Below are 14,536 nucleotides of genomic sequence, written 5' to 3'. Positions count from 1 at the left end.
AGTTCCCTTTATTTCCAGAATCAAAATTAACACTCTTCATTCCCATCAGGTCCATACCTAATTCCCCAGATCCACTTTGTTTGAACCAATCCGACAGCATCCAATCAAGTTGCAGGAGAGAGCCATGGAAAATGTAACTGAAAAATAACATTGCTGAGTGCCAGATCAAAATGATACAAAACATCATTTCATTTGTGTACAAAAACTCTATTGCAGGTTGCAAAATGTGTGGGTTGAAAAAACACATGGAAACGCAACAGCATTAATGATTTTTGTAATACTGCTATCAAAATGGCATTACATCTGGTGAAATATTTAATATGACTTGTTTACCACTCAAAACTTTTAGGAATTGAGACTTGACTTGGGACTAGAGTGCAAACATGAGACACTGTTAGAGTGTTCTCTACAGTGGCGTAAGGCAGTTACAGTGGGTCCCAGTGCACGCTATTATGAGGGGCCCTATTACACCCTAGTTACAAATTACGAAGCGCACACACACAGTTTTAGGTGTATATATATTTTAGCAACAGTGTGTCTTACTGTTGCTTTTATGTTACATCCACTTGCAGATACTTGATATTGGACACATTAACATACATAATTCATAGCAATCGTACAGAACTCTCTGTTTGGACAATGCTAATGCTTTCCTCACTATGTTTTCGGTATAAAATGAAAAACGAGATAACTGTCTTATTTTGTTTTGTTTTGTTTTTAAATGCAAATGAATTATGGATTCTCCAATGATACAAATTAAATAGCTGTTTTTACATTAGATGTAAACTGCATGTAAAATACAGTGCTCCTCTGAACATGAAGGGGCTGCCCTTGGTTTTTCCCAAACTAAATTCAAAATAAATCATTAATGAGTTAAAGTAATAAGTAACTAAAGCTGTTAGATAAATGTAATGGACTAAAAAGTACAATATTTCCCTCTAAAATGTAGAGCAGAGAACAGTATGAACGACTCAGATTTGACTTTCAATACCTGAGTAAATGTATTAATATTCCACCACTGGGCGCAGTTTATCTTGTCTAGTTTGAATGACTTCTTGTGACTTGTTTGATTTGATTTATTTATTTATTTTTTAAAATGGGACAATATGTATTAATAAACAATCACTTGTAAATACATGAGATTATAGCCATGTGGCTAATTTCCATCTCCAGTCCCATGGCAGGTTGATGTTAAACACAGAGAAGGCAACAATGCCAACAATAAGAAAATAATCTAAGTAAAACAGAGTAAGACAAGCAAAACAACATAGACAGAGACATGGTAGACCAAGAGCTGGGAGACCATATCAATTTATAAAGTGCCTGAGTGCTAGTTAAAGTGACGAGTGCTAAAGTGACGAGTGCTAAAGTGTCGAGTGCTAAAGTGTCAAGTGCTAGAGTGCCAAGTGTTCAAGTGTCTGCTTGTTTAAGTACTTGTTATATTGCACATTGCTCAAAATTGCACCAAATAGTAAAGTGCTAGATTGAATTGCACGATGCCCATGGCACACAACTGCAGGTGTGTGTCTAAATATTGCACAAAATTAGCATACATAAGTCTATTATGCACGTACTACTGCATAAAATTGACAATGGTGTCCCAACAATTTGCCTCATAGACAAATAAGCAATACAAACAATTTAAACATAATAAATGATCACAGTCCTGGTTTTCCAGTAGCCATGCTTTGAGATGTTTGGTAAAGGAGGTGAGAGTTGGAAGATCATGTAAAGTACTTGGTATTGTGTTCCAGGTCTGGGATGCACGGTAAGAGAATACTGCTTGTCCAAAGGCACTTTCCTGAATGGTATAACACAGTCACCTCCAGAGCCTGCTCTGGATGACCTGTTTGAGTTCTTATTGAGAAAGTCTTGTAGTGGAGGTGGAGCTTGACCATGGAAAATTTTATAAACTAACACAGAGTCGCTGTATTTTACTATGTTGTCCCAATTTAGACGTTCATGTTTCTTCAATATCTGGCAATGGTGGAATGATTTAGGTTTTTTATCCAGTACTTTTAAAGCCTGTTTATAGACTGTTTTAATTGGCTTTAGAGTTGTTTTACAGGCCGTGGCCCAGCTTGTTATGCAATAAGACAGGTGGTATAATTCCTAATTATTTAGATTCTTGTACTACTTTGATCTTTTTACCTTGTACAAAAATATTTGACCTGAGCGATTACCTGGCTTGACTTACAGCAGGAACTCGATATAGTGAGATGGGACTTCCTTGTGACTTGCACGTGCGACATACTCCCACCTCTGTCAAAGCCTCGACAATTTTGTTTTGCAGCTGACGCATGTAACGTATCCACTTATAATGAATCAGGTATTTAAATGCTGTATGTAACTTTACTCACGTCAATATTTTGTGTTTCTCAACTCGTCATACTTTGAATAAATGTGTTTTACTACTGTTTTTTGGTCTAATATTACTGATGTTGAAAAAAAAAAATTATCAGTTCAGGAATTACCCCTTAATACATTAAGTGTGATAACATGATAAAATGATTCTATACAAAACCTTGTCTACATTAAAATGATTCCTGGCACTAAATGACAGGTATACAGAAGAATATATTAGTGTTTCCCTCATTCATTTACAAGTCATGACAGAGATTTGTAATTTTATCTCTAATTGTTTATTGATCGATTGATTAGATTTTGCCAAATTAGATCGAATTAAGTGTCAATTTGTAGTCACCAATTAATCTGCATGTTTTGTGGACAGTGGGAGGAAACCGGATCACCCGGAGAAAACCCACGCTGACACGGGGAGAGCATGCAAACTCCACACAGAGAGGAACAGATGTCAGGAGCTCTCTGTGAGGCCGCAGTGCTGAACACTGAGCCACCGTGCCGCCCTCAACGACTATGAAGCTTTGGTAGCACTTTACATGAAGAGGCGTGCATAAGACTGACATGACACCAACATAACCATGACATACAACCTCATCACTGAGTGTCATTTGGTCAGTTATGTCATTTTGAATGCAAAGTTTTGTTTAATGTCAAGTTGTCACAACAGAGACATTTAAAACAATTCATTTTACATTCACAATGACATATTTGACAGAAAGACTCCTTCATGTTCATGATGCTGTCATGTCAGTCTTATGCACACTCCTACAAGTAAAGTGTTACCCAAGTTTTTACAGCACAACACCACACAGCTGACACTGATTTCCCACAGGTCTATCAACAGAGCGTACCATATCACATGCATACTCTGTACATTTCCTGTGTGAAATCCATCCAGACAGGTGTTGTGCTGGAAAACCTTCATAGCGTAATTCAGTCCTCTTCAACGTTGACAGTCAGACAGCAGCTTATGTCCTCTTAGTCCAGGCTAAGAAGCGCTTGAAGCAGTTTTTCCTCTTCTTCTTCTGCTTCTTCTGCTGCTTCTCCTCCGGCGCTGTGTTGTCTGAAAATCAAATGGACATGAAAATGACTCAGATATCGTCGGAAGAATAAACAACAATGTGAAAAACCTTAACAATGCAAACACGAGTGGAGGTCAGCATTTCCTACCAGATGTTGTGGCAGCGAGTTCCTGTTCCACGTTACAGTCCGTCGCTAAAAGGCTAGAGGGCTCCACTGGTCCATTTTCAGAGACGTTCTCCAGACAGTCCACCGGGCTAAACACACACAAACAGTTAATATATTATTCCCTAATCTCTCCCATATCTGATGACTGACATGTCCAAAGAAAGTCGTCTCACCAAGAATCACTCTGCCTGCTGTCCTCGTCCCCCTGCAGGCAGCATTCAGCTGGTGCAGGCTGCACCAACATCACACCTGGGGGTGATGTCTCTGACGCTGATCCATGAAATCCACTGGTGACACTTGAGCTGTGGAATAAATACACATACAGTTCAACACACAGCTGACTAGGAACTCATCCATTATTTATTGTTTTAAAAAACAGACATGGCTGACGAGGGGAGAGGAAATAGTCTTACCATTCTTCATGTGCTGACGGTGCTCCAGAGGATTCACATGGAGCCTGGACGAAGGGAACACTTGGTGGTGCTGAAGGTGTCCCAGGGGTCTCATTTGTGCTGTTAAATTTGAAGCCACAAATAGTTCATTATTAAATAACAGATCCAGTTATTAGCACTGATTTGTGTAAAAGTTCATTGAGCATCATAATTAATTTAAAGAGCTACAATGTGGAAGTTTTCTTACAAAGTCTTGGACTCCAATCTGTCTAAAGTCAGGACACAAGTTGTTGGTGATGGCTTGACAAGTATGACACCAGGAGGTATTTCAAAGGGTCCAGTTGTCCTGTTAAATGGAGACAGGTGCAGTTATTTGATGGCACAAATAATTTAAAAATAAATAACATTCTAGATATCACAAGTCCAGGTAACAGCACGGATTTGTAGAAATGTTCATTAATGATCATAATTAGTTTAAAAAGCTACAGTGAGGATATTTTCTTACAAAGTTTTGGACTCCAATTCCTCTTTCACATTTTCTCTTCCTTCTTCCTTCCTTCCTATGTGGAGGGTGCCCCTTGTTATAAACGGATGGGCAAGGACATCACTGGGGATAATCCTTTCATTGGGATCCACCCGAAGCATTGCCTTCACCAGGTCGATGCACTGACTCTTTTCATCCTCCTCCACTGTATTTATGTTCTTCTGGAGCAACTAATGTAGGAAACAAATGGCAAAAGCACAAGCAGTGAAGTAAACTTTCTGATTCATTAAAATAAAAATGATTAAAGTCCATCATTAGTAGCTACAGTGCAATCTATTTAAGACCTACGTTTTCCAAATGGCGTCCATCCTGGGAATTCAACAGCACGGAGATCTTGGGAACTATGACTTCTATGCAGTGCTCATAATGTGTCTGAAAGAAAGTCAAAGTGCATTTCCTCTTAATCACGTTAACTGATTACATTGTGAAAAATGTCAAATCTTAATTACAAAAGAGAATCTTATGGATGAGATGAATCTTGGTTTGTCGCACCTTCAATCTCCAGTGGCCAGAGTCTTCTCTTAAAAAGTATTTTTCCGTCTTCATGCCAACGTCCAAAAGATGGTCTGGAGGTGCACCCAGCCATTCCACTATCTGTCTGATCTGGAGAGAAAACACATCAAGTCACATCAACATATGCAACAGTATGCTACTTAACTCTTTATGGCTGGAAGCTTTCCCATAGTCAATATAACATTTATTATAAACTGCAAACTACTGCACTGACAGTAAGAAGCGTAGCTATCGTCAACTCAAGTTATCTCCACTAATGTTGGAGCTTCTCAAGACTACAGCCCGCAGCCGCCCATTTACTGCTGGCGAGAATAATGGTGTTAAAGCTTCACACATCTGTGGGACAAAGCGTATACAAAAAGATAGATCTTGGATTTTATGGATCAGTATCAGGTCATTCAAATGAAGACTGACTTGAATCGGATGATAATTTTAACTAACTTAAATTATTTTAACCCAGCCCTAAAGAAAACTCCACAGAGTACTTTTACAGATCAAGAGCTAATCATTCTTTAGGTAACAAAGTGAAGAGTATATCAGTGCAGCAGCTTTAGATCTTTAAAGAAGAGAGATAAAAGGAAGCAGTCAATGACTTACTGTTTCATATTTACTTGATGTCCAGAGGGGCCCATAACCACAAACCAGTGCCAACATCACAGCTCCTAAAGACCACATGTCAATGGCCTCTGAAAACGGCAATCCCAAAAAAATTTCTGGAGCCCTGAATATGAAACAAACAAACAAACACAGAATGAGGAACACTGTCATATTTGAACAGATGGCAGAAATCTCCTACAAACTAGTAGCATCATGATTCATGTCTCGTTGTAATTCACCTGTAGCCCATAGCTTGATGAGTCTTGTTCCTCTCCTCATCAGCCCTACAAGTTGGAAAAGCCAATGTGAAGTCGATGAGCTTCACCCTGAGGGGCTGCGCTGTTCGATCCACCACCATGATGTTGGATAACTTAATATTTGCGTGGATGAGTTCCATGGCCTTCAGGGCATTTAATGCTGTGGCCAGCTGAAATCACAGAGATCGTTGAGGACAGTTAGCGAATGAAGAAAGACTGACAGCTCTTTGACTTTAGTGTTGTGTCTGATGTTACTGTATCATACCTGTTGGACCACACTCCTGACATCACGTAAATTCAGGGGCCTACAGTCTTGTATGCAGTCACTCAGAGTCACATCCAGCGTCTCATAGACAATAGCACGTGTGCCCTGCCATATTCTGTGTGACTCAATGAACCTGACGATATTGCACTCATCCAGGTTCTTCGTCTGCATGTATTTCAGTATTTCCAACTGAAGATGACAAAATGAATGACAAGTTTGATGCTTAGTTGTTGACACACAGCTGACATAATCACAAGCACTACAGGCAGGGAAACCATTTCGGATATTTAGATGAAAGCAGAATAAATGCCAATGAATAAAGGGACCTACTTCATTGGTGGGTGCGCTGAATCGTTTGCGGAACTTCACTGCACAAGTCTCCTTGGTGTCCTTGTTGAAACATTTGTACATCGTTCCATAGCGTCCCTGTCTCAGAAGTGTCACCACTTCATACTTCCTGTAGAACGGGTCTCCTTCTTCGCAACTAAATGAATCTGAAGTCCGTTCTATCATGATTTGGTTTTCTTGAAGAGAGAGAGAAAAACAGGTCATCATCTCAAGTTAAACAGCTCAGTGTTGAGCAGTGTTGGGCAAGTTACTCTCAAAATGTAATGTATTACATATTACAAGTTACCTTCATTTGAAAGGACTCAGTAACTTTACAATATCCCTGTGTCGAGTTATAAGTTACTTATTACACTACATTTACATTAAGATTCTCAGCTCCTTATCCCCTCTGCTTTCCTGTTGTACATCGTTATATTATTGGAAACGCACTGAAGATGATAACGCACAGTACAGCATGACCCAGATTTGCTGATCACCAGCACCCTTCTATGATGTAGTCTGTAGTGACCATGCACTGTACTGTAGTGACATAACAACACACAACAACCTTTGGGGGATGCTTTTTTCTGGTGGCGCACTGGTGGAAGTGGAGTCGTGTGGATCAGTGTGGTTGAGTGAAAAATTAAAACAATAAGCAGTTTATTTTGGGTGGTAACGCGTTACATGACACTGTAAATGTAATAATATTACCCATAATTCTGTTAGTAACACGTTATATTACTTTGTTACTACTAAAACATAATACATTACTGTTATGTGTTACTTTTGTAAAGCGTCACCCCCAACACTGGTGTTAAGGCTCACTTATGATCAACGATACAAACGTATACGGACACAGAGTTTTCTGAAAGCTTACCGACGAAGGTGAGCTACATTTGTGTCAGTGCTGTCATGATACTGGAATTTCTAACTTTGATGCAATACCTTGAAAAATATCCTTATTTAGTATCATTTGTGAAACCACAGGGAAACATTCACGTTGTCGACATACAAGTTAAACTTTTTATAAAAAGATTAATATAACAAGGCTGACTTTTCTTTTAACTGGTTAGCAGAGCACAGCAGAATGACTGTAGTAAACATTAACAATGAGAGAGATGAGAGAGCACAGTTGGTTCTCGGTTTAATGCCAACTTCAATTTGACGTACAATACTGACGACAGATAACATTAATGTTTTGTTGGTTTTAAATCATGTTAAGTAACCAAAATCCAACATCATCCAAACATCTCTCACACTGAATAACATTTACTCCAGAGATATGGCGAACAAACCCAATATCCGCAAAATGTCCTCCTAATGTGAAATTCTAATGTTGTTAAACATTACAAATACTGTCAACCCAATTTTCATTCCAACAAAATTTTTTAACTCTATCCACCATGAAAGTTTGATGTCTCTACAAGAGGGAGAAACTGTCAGGGTTTGAATGTGATGTTCTGTTTCCTCTCTTGTTTTGAAAGTCTGTTGTATGTCTCCCCATGTCCTGTCAAGTTTCCCGCCACCCTGAATGTCTGATTGCTTTCACCTGTGTCTCATTATCTCCCATTTCAGAGTGTACATAAGTCTGTCTCCCCTTGTTCTCTGCTAGATTGTCTTGTCTTTCGTGCTGTCTGCTGTTCCTCTTAGTGTGTATGCCTCCTGAGACTGACCTTTTTTCGTATTCAGACCAGTGAGTTTGTGCCTGTTGATTTGGTTACCTCTACTACCTTTTGTTTACCGACCCTGACTGGATTAAAAACCCTGAACTTTGGATTTAGTCTCAGTCTGCATTTGTGAGTCCACCATTGTGTTTGATAGAAACAAACAGTGACTTACCTTTATCGCTAAGATTTGCCGATAAAACTGATTTCTATGTCAGTCGGTTTTCAGTTTGTCGAGAGGTCGAGTTTCTTGTAGGTCCAACGCTTCTGCTCTGTCGACTTGTCTCTGTCTACAATTTAAGGTTACTTCTACATATATCATGCTGAGACTGTGTTCTAGAATTTCTTTGCTTTGGTGGGTTCTGTTCCATTCTGGAGGTTCCATCTCATTCCGCGCAAGATGACGTCATAATCTCATTCCGCGCATGCCCATTCTTGATGTGTTTAATGAGCATGCCCTCCTGCTGCTCCTGAAAAGGCTAATAAAAACCACTAAAGTGAAGTGATGTTTCCTCAGTGACAACTTTTTAAATTAATGCTTTACAAAAACATAATTAAGAAGTACAGGAAAAATGTTTCTAACAGTACACAACACTTTTACAGCTACAATATACACAGTAGCCTGTTAGTGTTTAGACAAAATCCCTGCTTTCTCATACACTGCTCAATAAAACACCTTTATCGCAATTAACTCTTAAAAAAGTCTCCAAAGAGCATGAAAACATATTACTAATACCAATAACAGAGCTAAATATACCACAATATGTGTACATGGAATTTAGCTTGCACAAAATGGCGGCGACACTGGGCCCAGCTACGGGTCGGTCTATGCTACAAAGCGGGCACTTCACTCACACACATTTTACTACTCGACACAATCTATATCTAATTATCTCAAAATGTCACACAAACCCTCCTGAAAACTTTTTGACATGTTGACAAGTATTTCCAGTCATGTTTAACTCTCATAAAAACGAGAGTAAACTTTTGTCTAATGAGGTAAATAATTACCGTGAGTTTCCGGTATGTGGGCGGAGACATTAGCAATCAATCTCAGGATCTTAGATTAAGACCATCTTGTAGAGCACAGAAAAAACTTTACATCTTAAATTAATGAGCTTTCTAACAAGATGGCACTTTGCTTCACTGAAAGCAAAAGAGCTTATACAAAAATAATTGCAGACAAATATATGGGGCAAATAAACAATTTCTGTAGTTTAATAATCAACTCTAAGGCATACTGGTAGTTTATTTCATCATTCCAAATCCTATTAAATGATCTTCAACAGTGATGTGAAGTTTGGTTTCAGTATTTATTCAGATTTGATTATATATGCATTAAGTTATATTTTATGTATTCAGATAATTTAAAAAAAGGGGAGGGGGTATATCCCCTTCCTTAGCCTCCCATTTTTTCTAAACCCAACTACATGTACATGTTGGCAAAATGTAACCAAATGCGTTTGTTCTTGATGGAAAAGAAAATTCACTTTGTGGAGTTGTATTAACATAGTACATTTATTTTGAAAGAGGCTGCATGAAAACTGTACAAGTATTTGCATTGGGACCCTACTCACCCCCTCTGATATGGGGCATAAACACAAGATCACTCATAGACAGGATGGCAGGGGTTCAACATGCATTTTGCTCAGATAACAGATCATATTAAAGCTGTTACAAACAAAACAAGCAACTGAGTGTACAGAGTTAAAAGAGCTGACTTGTCCAAGACAAGTTGAACTACATGCCTGGTACAAACAACCAGCTGCAGCAGGCGAGAGGACAGGAGCCTAAAGAATGAGCACAGTCACCAAGGGCCTTATACAACCTGGCACTGATTAGGGGTGTGGTTTGGGGAGGAGACAAGCCTCGGGCTGCATTCACTAGCACTACATGCTTACACTAGGCTCATTCGAAATTAATAGTGGTGACAAAAGGCTGCAGTCAAGTCGGACAGTTTCCATCCTGTTAAACACACCTGTAGGCTACTTTTAGTTTTTCAGACAGTCGGATACCTTTCAGTATGGCTGAAGACATCGCATACGCATTCATCGTAGCCGATGGAATTGAAGCAGAGGAGTTACTTTTTCCACGAAGCTTGACTTGAACAGAGAAGGTGATTTGTTTTGTCTAAATATTTCAAACAAACCAGAGCTCATGGCCACTGTTACAGTTCATTTAGCCCAGTGCTTTGTATTTTTTGTGATCGCCACATGTTGAAAACTACATTTTGTCAAGTTATCAGGTAACAGGTTTAGAAAGTCTCCTACAGTTAAGGCAAATTAAAACACTTAAAAAAAAAATTTAATTATGTGACAACTTTATTGTCAGGAGTGTCAGGATCCTGAGTTTGTTTATATTCTGTTATCCTATGGACTTTGTTTTGGAGTTTTCTGTTTGTGTTCCTTGTTTCATGTTATTCATTTATGTTTAATCTGTTTCCTGTTTTATTTTGTAGATTTTCTCCTCATGTGTCATGTCTGATTTTACTTCCTGTCTTTGTGTGTTTTCCCGCCTGTTGTCTGTCACACCTGTCTCGTTAGTCCTTCCCTGTTCCCAGAGTCTTCCCTTCACACCTGTTTTGTATTAGTCTTGTATGTGCTGCTTCCTGCCTGGTGTTCTGTTTGGATTTGAGTTCATCATATTATCCAGGTTGGTTTTCAGTTTAGTTTTTTGTTCTGTTTCATTTGGACTTTTAGTTACTTGCCTGTATTGGATGTTTTCTATCGGCTGCATTAAAGCTCGCTTTTTGTTAAAAATTCAACCTGTCAGTCTGCATTTGGGTCCTCCTTGAACTGGCACGTGACAAAGTTGAAAACAAGGTTGTATTTTTATTACTTCATGTAAAGGTGCCATCGTGGAGAGAGGCCTACATGGTTCTCTTTGGTCAGCAATGATATTCATTTAAAAGCTGTTCTCTGCAAGCCCAATGAGTTCTGTATAGAATAATACATATTATCTTCCTTGTCCCCTTGTACAGTGATAGACTTCAAACACATTTCAGACATTCAAGAGGACAAGTGGAGGTAGGCTTAACTAAAGCATGTCAAGACCGAAGTATTATCATAGCTGCATGTTAGTTGGATAATTTTCTCTTCTGTTAACCAGGACCTTATGACCAAATTGAGACCATCTGCAGCAAACCAAATTACCTGTGTCAAACAGTGTTCTTGCCTTTCTATGGACTCTAACCAAGCATCATATAGGTGTGTCAGACAGATTCAACATCTCTAAATCTACAATGTCAACCAATCGCCATCAGTTTTGTCCCCTGGTCAACACACATCTGTCACATCACATTTCATGGCCCACAGGAGAAGCACTTCCCATCGTAAAACCCCATTGCAACAACCCCATAGCCTATTACAACAGGAAACAATTCTAATCAGTCATCCTCACCAGCTTCTGTGATGGTGAGCGTCGTTTTTGCCATGTTAATGTAGGTCACCACGGCAGTTGGCATGATGCGAGACCATTTTGCACCATAGATGTTGGCTATTGGAAGAAGATCCAAGATCCCCAGGCCCTGGTCCCAGAGGGAATGCACATCATTGGTGATTCAGCTTACCCTCTATTACAACGTCTAATGAAGCCCTACAGGGATGATGGGCACTGCCAGGCAGAGGTAATTCAACAGGAAGGTGAATGCAGCTTGTGTGGCAATTGCATGCTTTTAGAATCATTAAATCCAAGTTTTGGAGGGTCACGTGTCTGCACATGAAAACGGTGGCACCTATCAGTGCAACTGTCACAACATGCTGAATTCTCCATAATATCTGTTTGGATCCTGGTCACCAACTTGATGAAGAGGAGCAAGGTCTTCTTCATCAAGTCAGAGAGGACATTGATGACGTAAACCCACCACAACCCAACTATGAAGGTGCTTCTCATTAGAGACAGGATTTGTGCACTCATTTAAAGACAGGGTGCATCTTTACATTCATACCCTTTTCATTAGATATTCTTTACAAATGTTTGTAAGCTGGTGAGCAGTATGCCACAGGATGATGTGAGGCACCTCAGATCAATTGCCAAGGTTATCAGAAATCAAATACTAGCCTACATATTTCACAATGTTTTACAGCATTATGTGAGTTACCTTTTGATTGAAGTGCCTCTACACCATCAAGACTTCTGCTGTGCCTCCAAGTGGCAGCTCGTGGTAAGAACCCATGTGAAATCAGCAGGAGACCTCAGAGTATCAGTGGTCAGGCTGCTGATTGTCTGTGTCACACTGTTCAGGTGTTGAAGACCGACTGAGTTCAGATGATGGAGATTGACTGGGAAAGACTGGTGTGGAAATGATGGTGCCTGGTGGTGCACTCCCCACCCTGGAGCCACAACATATTTCATTTCAGTCAAAATAAGAGATGCACAAGTGTTGCCTCCTGTTGCCCAAGATCTGTCTTTAGCCCTTTTGTATGTGGTCAGCATGTTACCCAGTTTTTTCCTTACTTTTTCATTTGTGAAGGTACATCCTTTGCTGCTGGCTGGTTAGTTTGAATGTGACTAGGGGAGGTGGAAACTCTGCAAAGACTTTTTTACATGCATTTAAATATTCAAGTTTGGCATAATCAAAAGAGAATTTACCCTGAAAGTTTCCTTACTTGTTCCAGTATGTCAGAGGCGTACTGGTTATCTGGAAAAACAGATCTCATTAAATAATTGCCATCCAAATTTGTAATGGTATTAATGTGTCAAACTTTTCTTTTTACTCACCAGTTGCCAGTTTGTCAGCACTTTCTCTGCTTTCTGGTACTTTGATAGCACCTCTGTCATCTTTTAGAGTAACTATAACTTCATCCTTCGTTGCTGGTCAAAACCAGGTTCTGCAGGTACCTTATACCCAATCACCCAATCACACCTGTTTGAAATGGAGCAGATTTATTGCGTGGAAACCCATGACAACTGACAACAGATTGTGCCCCATCACAGTGATTGCACCATGTTTTGATGTAATTGAAGAATGTGTTCCTTATGCTTTACAGCAATTGTTAAAAAAAATAACCAATAAATGTATCTGAACTCTGACTCTGTGATGATTCTGTTTAGCGATTTTTATGTGTTCTCCTTTCCCCCTTCCCTTTCTGTTTCTGATCCTGGCAGGTGTGTGTGTGGCAGGGGGCGTGGCTGGTTCTTTCTACTGCATCTGACAAGGCACACCTGTGTCCACTCATGAACCTGCCTACATCTACCTGGTCTTCACTCCGCTACTCTGCCAGATAATTCTGTCCATTTTTGGTAATGCCAAGTGTACTCTTTCCAGTGTTGCTTCAGTAGTGATTTTTTTTGCATTTATGTTTTTGCCCTGTTTTCCATGTGCTCAGCCTTCGTGTTGTCTCCAGAGATCCAGCTCTCTACACTGGTGAACAACCTTCTAGCCAGCCAGCACCCTGCCTCCACTAAATAAACTCTTGTTTTCATACACCTGCGTCTGTCTCTGCTTTGGGGTCCAGCCAGAAACCAAAACTTCACAGACTCTGTGTGAATAATTATTATAATTAGCAGTTTCTGTTGCATGTTATGTAGCCAGAGAATAATGGCTACATGGCACATAAATTCCACTGTATTTATCATCTTAATGGTTTTATGAGATGTTGTTTGTGATATTTAATATTTATTCTAACATATGTAATGGATAGAAAAACAAATTTGTACCAATTAATTGGTGATACTTTTTAGGTTCAATGTTTTGAAGTCATACAAAGTGGATTTTTCTAAAACAACATATCTACTTTACGCAGTTTGTCTATCATAACTTTTATGGCTAACGAGTAAGCTTGCCAATAAGCAAGAATATTGTTCACAAAGAGTGTGGATAATATAATTTTTCAGTTGCTAATACCTACAATTAACACATTTCCCTCCTTTTTTATAACCTATTAAAAATTAAATATTACCATTTAGAGCCTACTGGCAACCCTACTCGTTGGCATAGCCTACCTATTTAGCAAGCCATCTCAATAATATTCTAGCCTACTGGCAAGCTTACTTGTTAGCATAATCTTCCTAGTTAGCAAGCTAACTTGCTAATATTCTAGGGCAAGCTTACTTGGTAGTTAAACCAACCTACTGAGCAAGCTAATTCACTAACCCTGCAGTAGCTTATAAGGTTTTTATTCAATGTTGCCAGGGATTTTGTTCAATTGTACAAACTTAAATTTGTAAAATTAGTTTAGCTCTGAAAAAGCACACAGTGATTTTTAAAGAAGCACAGGAGCAGCACACTGATGATGTCAGAGGGCTCTGATTGGTTGGTTGCCATGTTGGTCCAGGAGCATGTGGTACTTGACAAAATCACACTGTGCAAAGTTACTTTTAGTGAGATTGGGAGAACACACGAGAATTGGACTTGCCACAATCTATTAACAATGGCACGACTTCCCCCTATCCCTGATTATAGACTTATCTGATAGATTCCCTTATCA

At 39.3% G+C, this 14,536-nt stretch overlaps 2 long non-coding RNA genes across 4 annotated transcripts; one reads left to right on the top strand and one right to left on the bottom strand.

Annotated features, from left to right (window-relative positions):
• The first annotated feature begins 9,617 nt into the window (after positions 1-9,617).
• Positions 9,618-13,535, top strand: LOC117267520 (uncharacterized). Of its 3 annotated transcripts, none has more exons than XR_004502569.2 (6): positions 9,618-10,760; positions 11,089-11,134; positions 11,217-11,314; positions 11,552-11,733; positions 13,215-13,349; positions 13,436-13,535. It is a non-coding gene; the product is annotated as an uncharacterized LOC117267520 (long non-coding RNA). The 3 variants fall into 3 exon arrangements; XR_004502571.1 differs by lacking the exon at positions 9,618-10,760 and adding an exon at positions 10,767-10,930; XR_004502570.2 differs by lacking the exon at positions 11,217-11,314.
• LOC117267521 (uncharacterized) lies at positions 11,766-13,129 on the bottom strand. Its single transcript, XR_004502573.2, has 3 exons — positions 12,828-13,129; positions 12,699-12,747; positions 11,766-12,439 (listed from the first exon to the last, which is right to left on the bottom strand). It is a non-coding gene; the product is annotated as an uncharacterized LOC117267521 (long non-coding RNA).
• Positions 13,536-14,536: the final 1,001 nt, after the last annotated feature.

This window comes from Epinephelus lanceolatus, chromosome 15 (genome assembly GCF_041903045.1).
Source record: "Epinephelus lanceolatus isolate andai-2023 chromosome 15, ASM4190304v1, whole genome shotgun sequence".
NCBI lineage: Eukaryota > Metazoa > Chordata > Actinopteri > Perciformes > Serranidae > Epinephelus > Epinephelus lanceolatus.
Note: the sequence above shows the minus strand (reverse complement) of the source record. Positions and strands in the feature narration are given on the sequence as shown.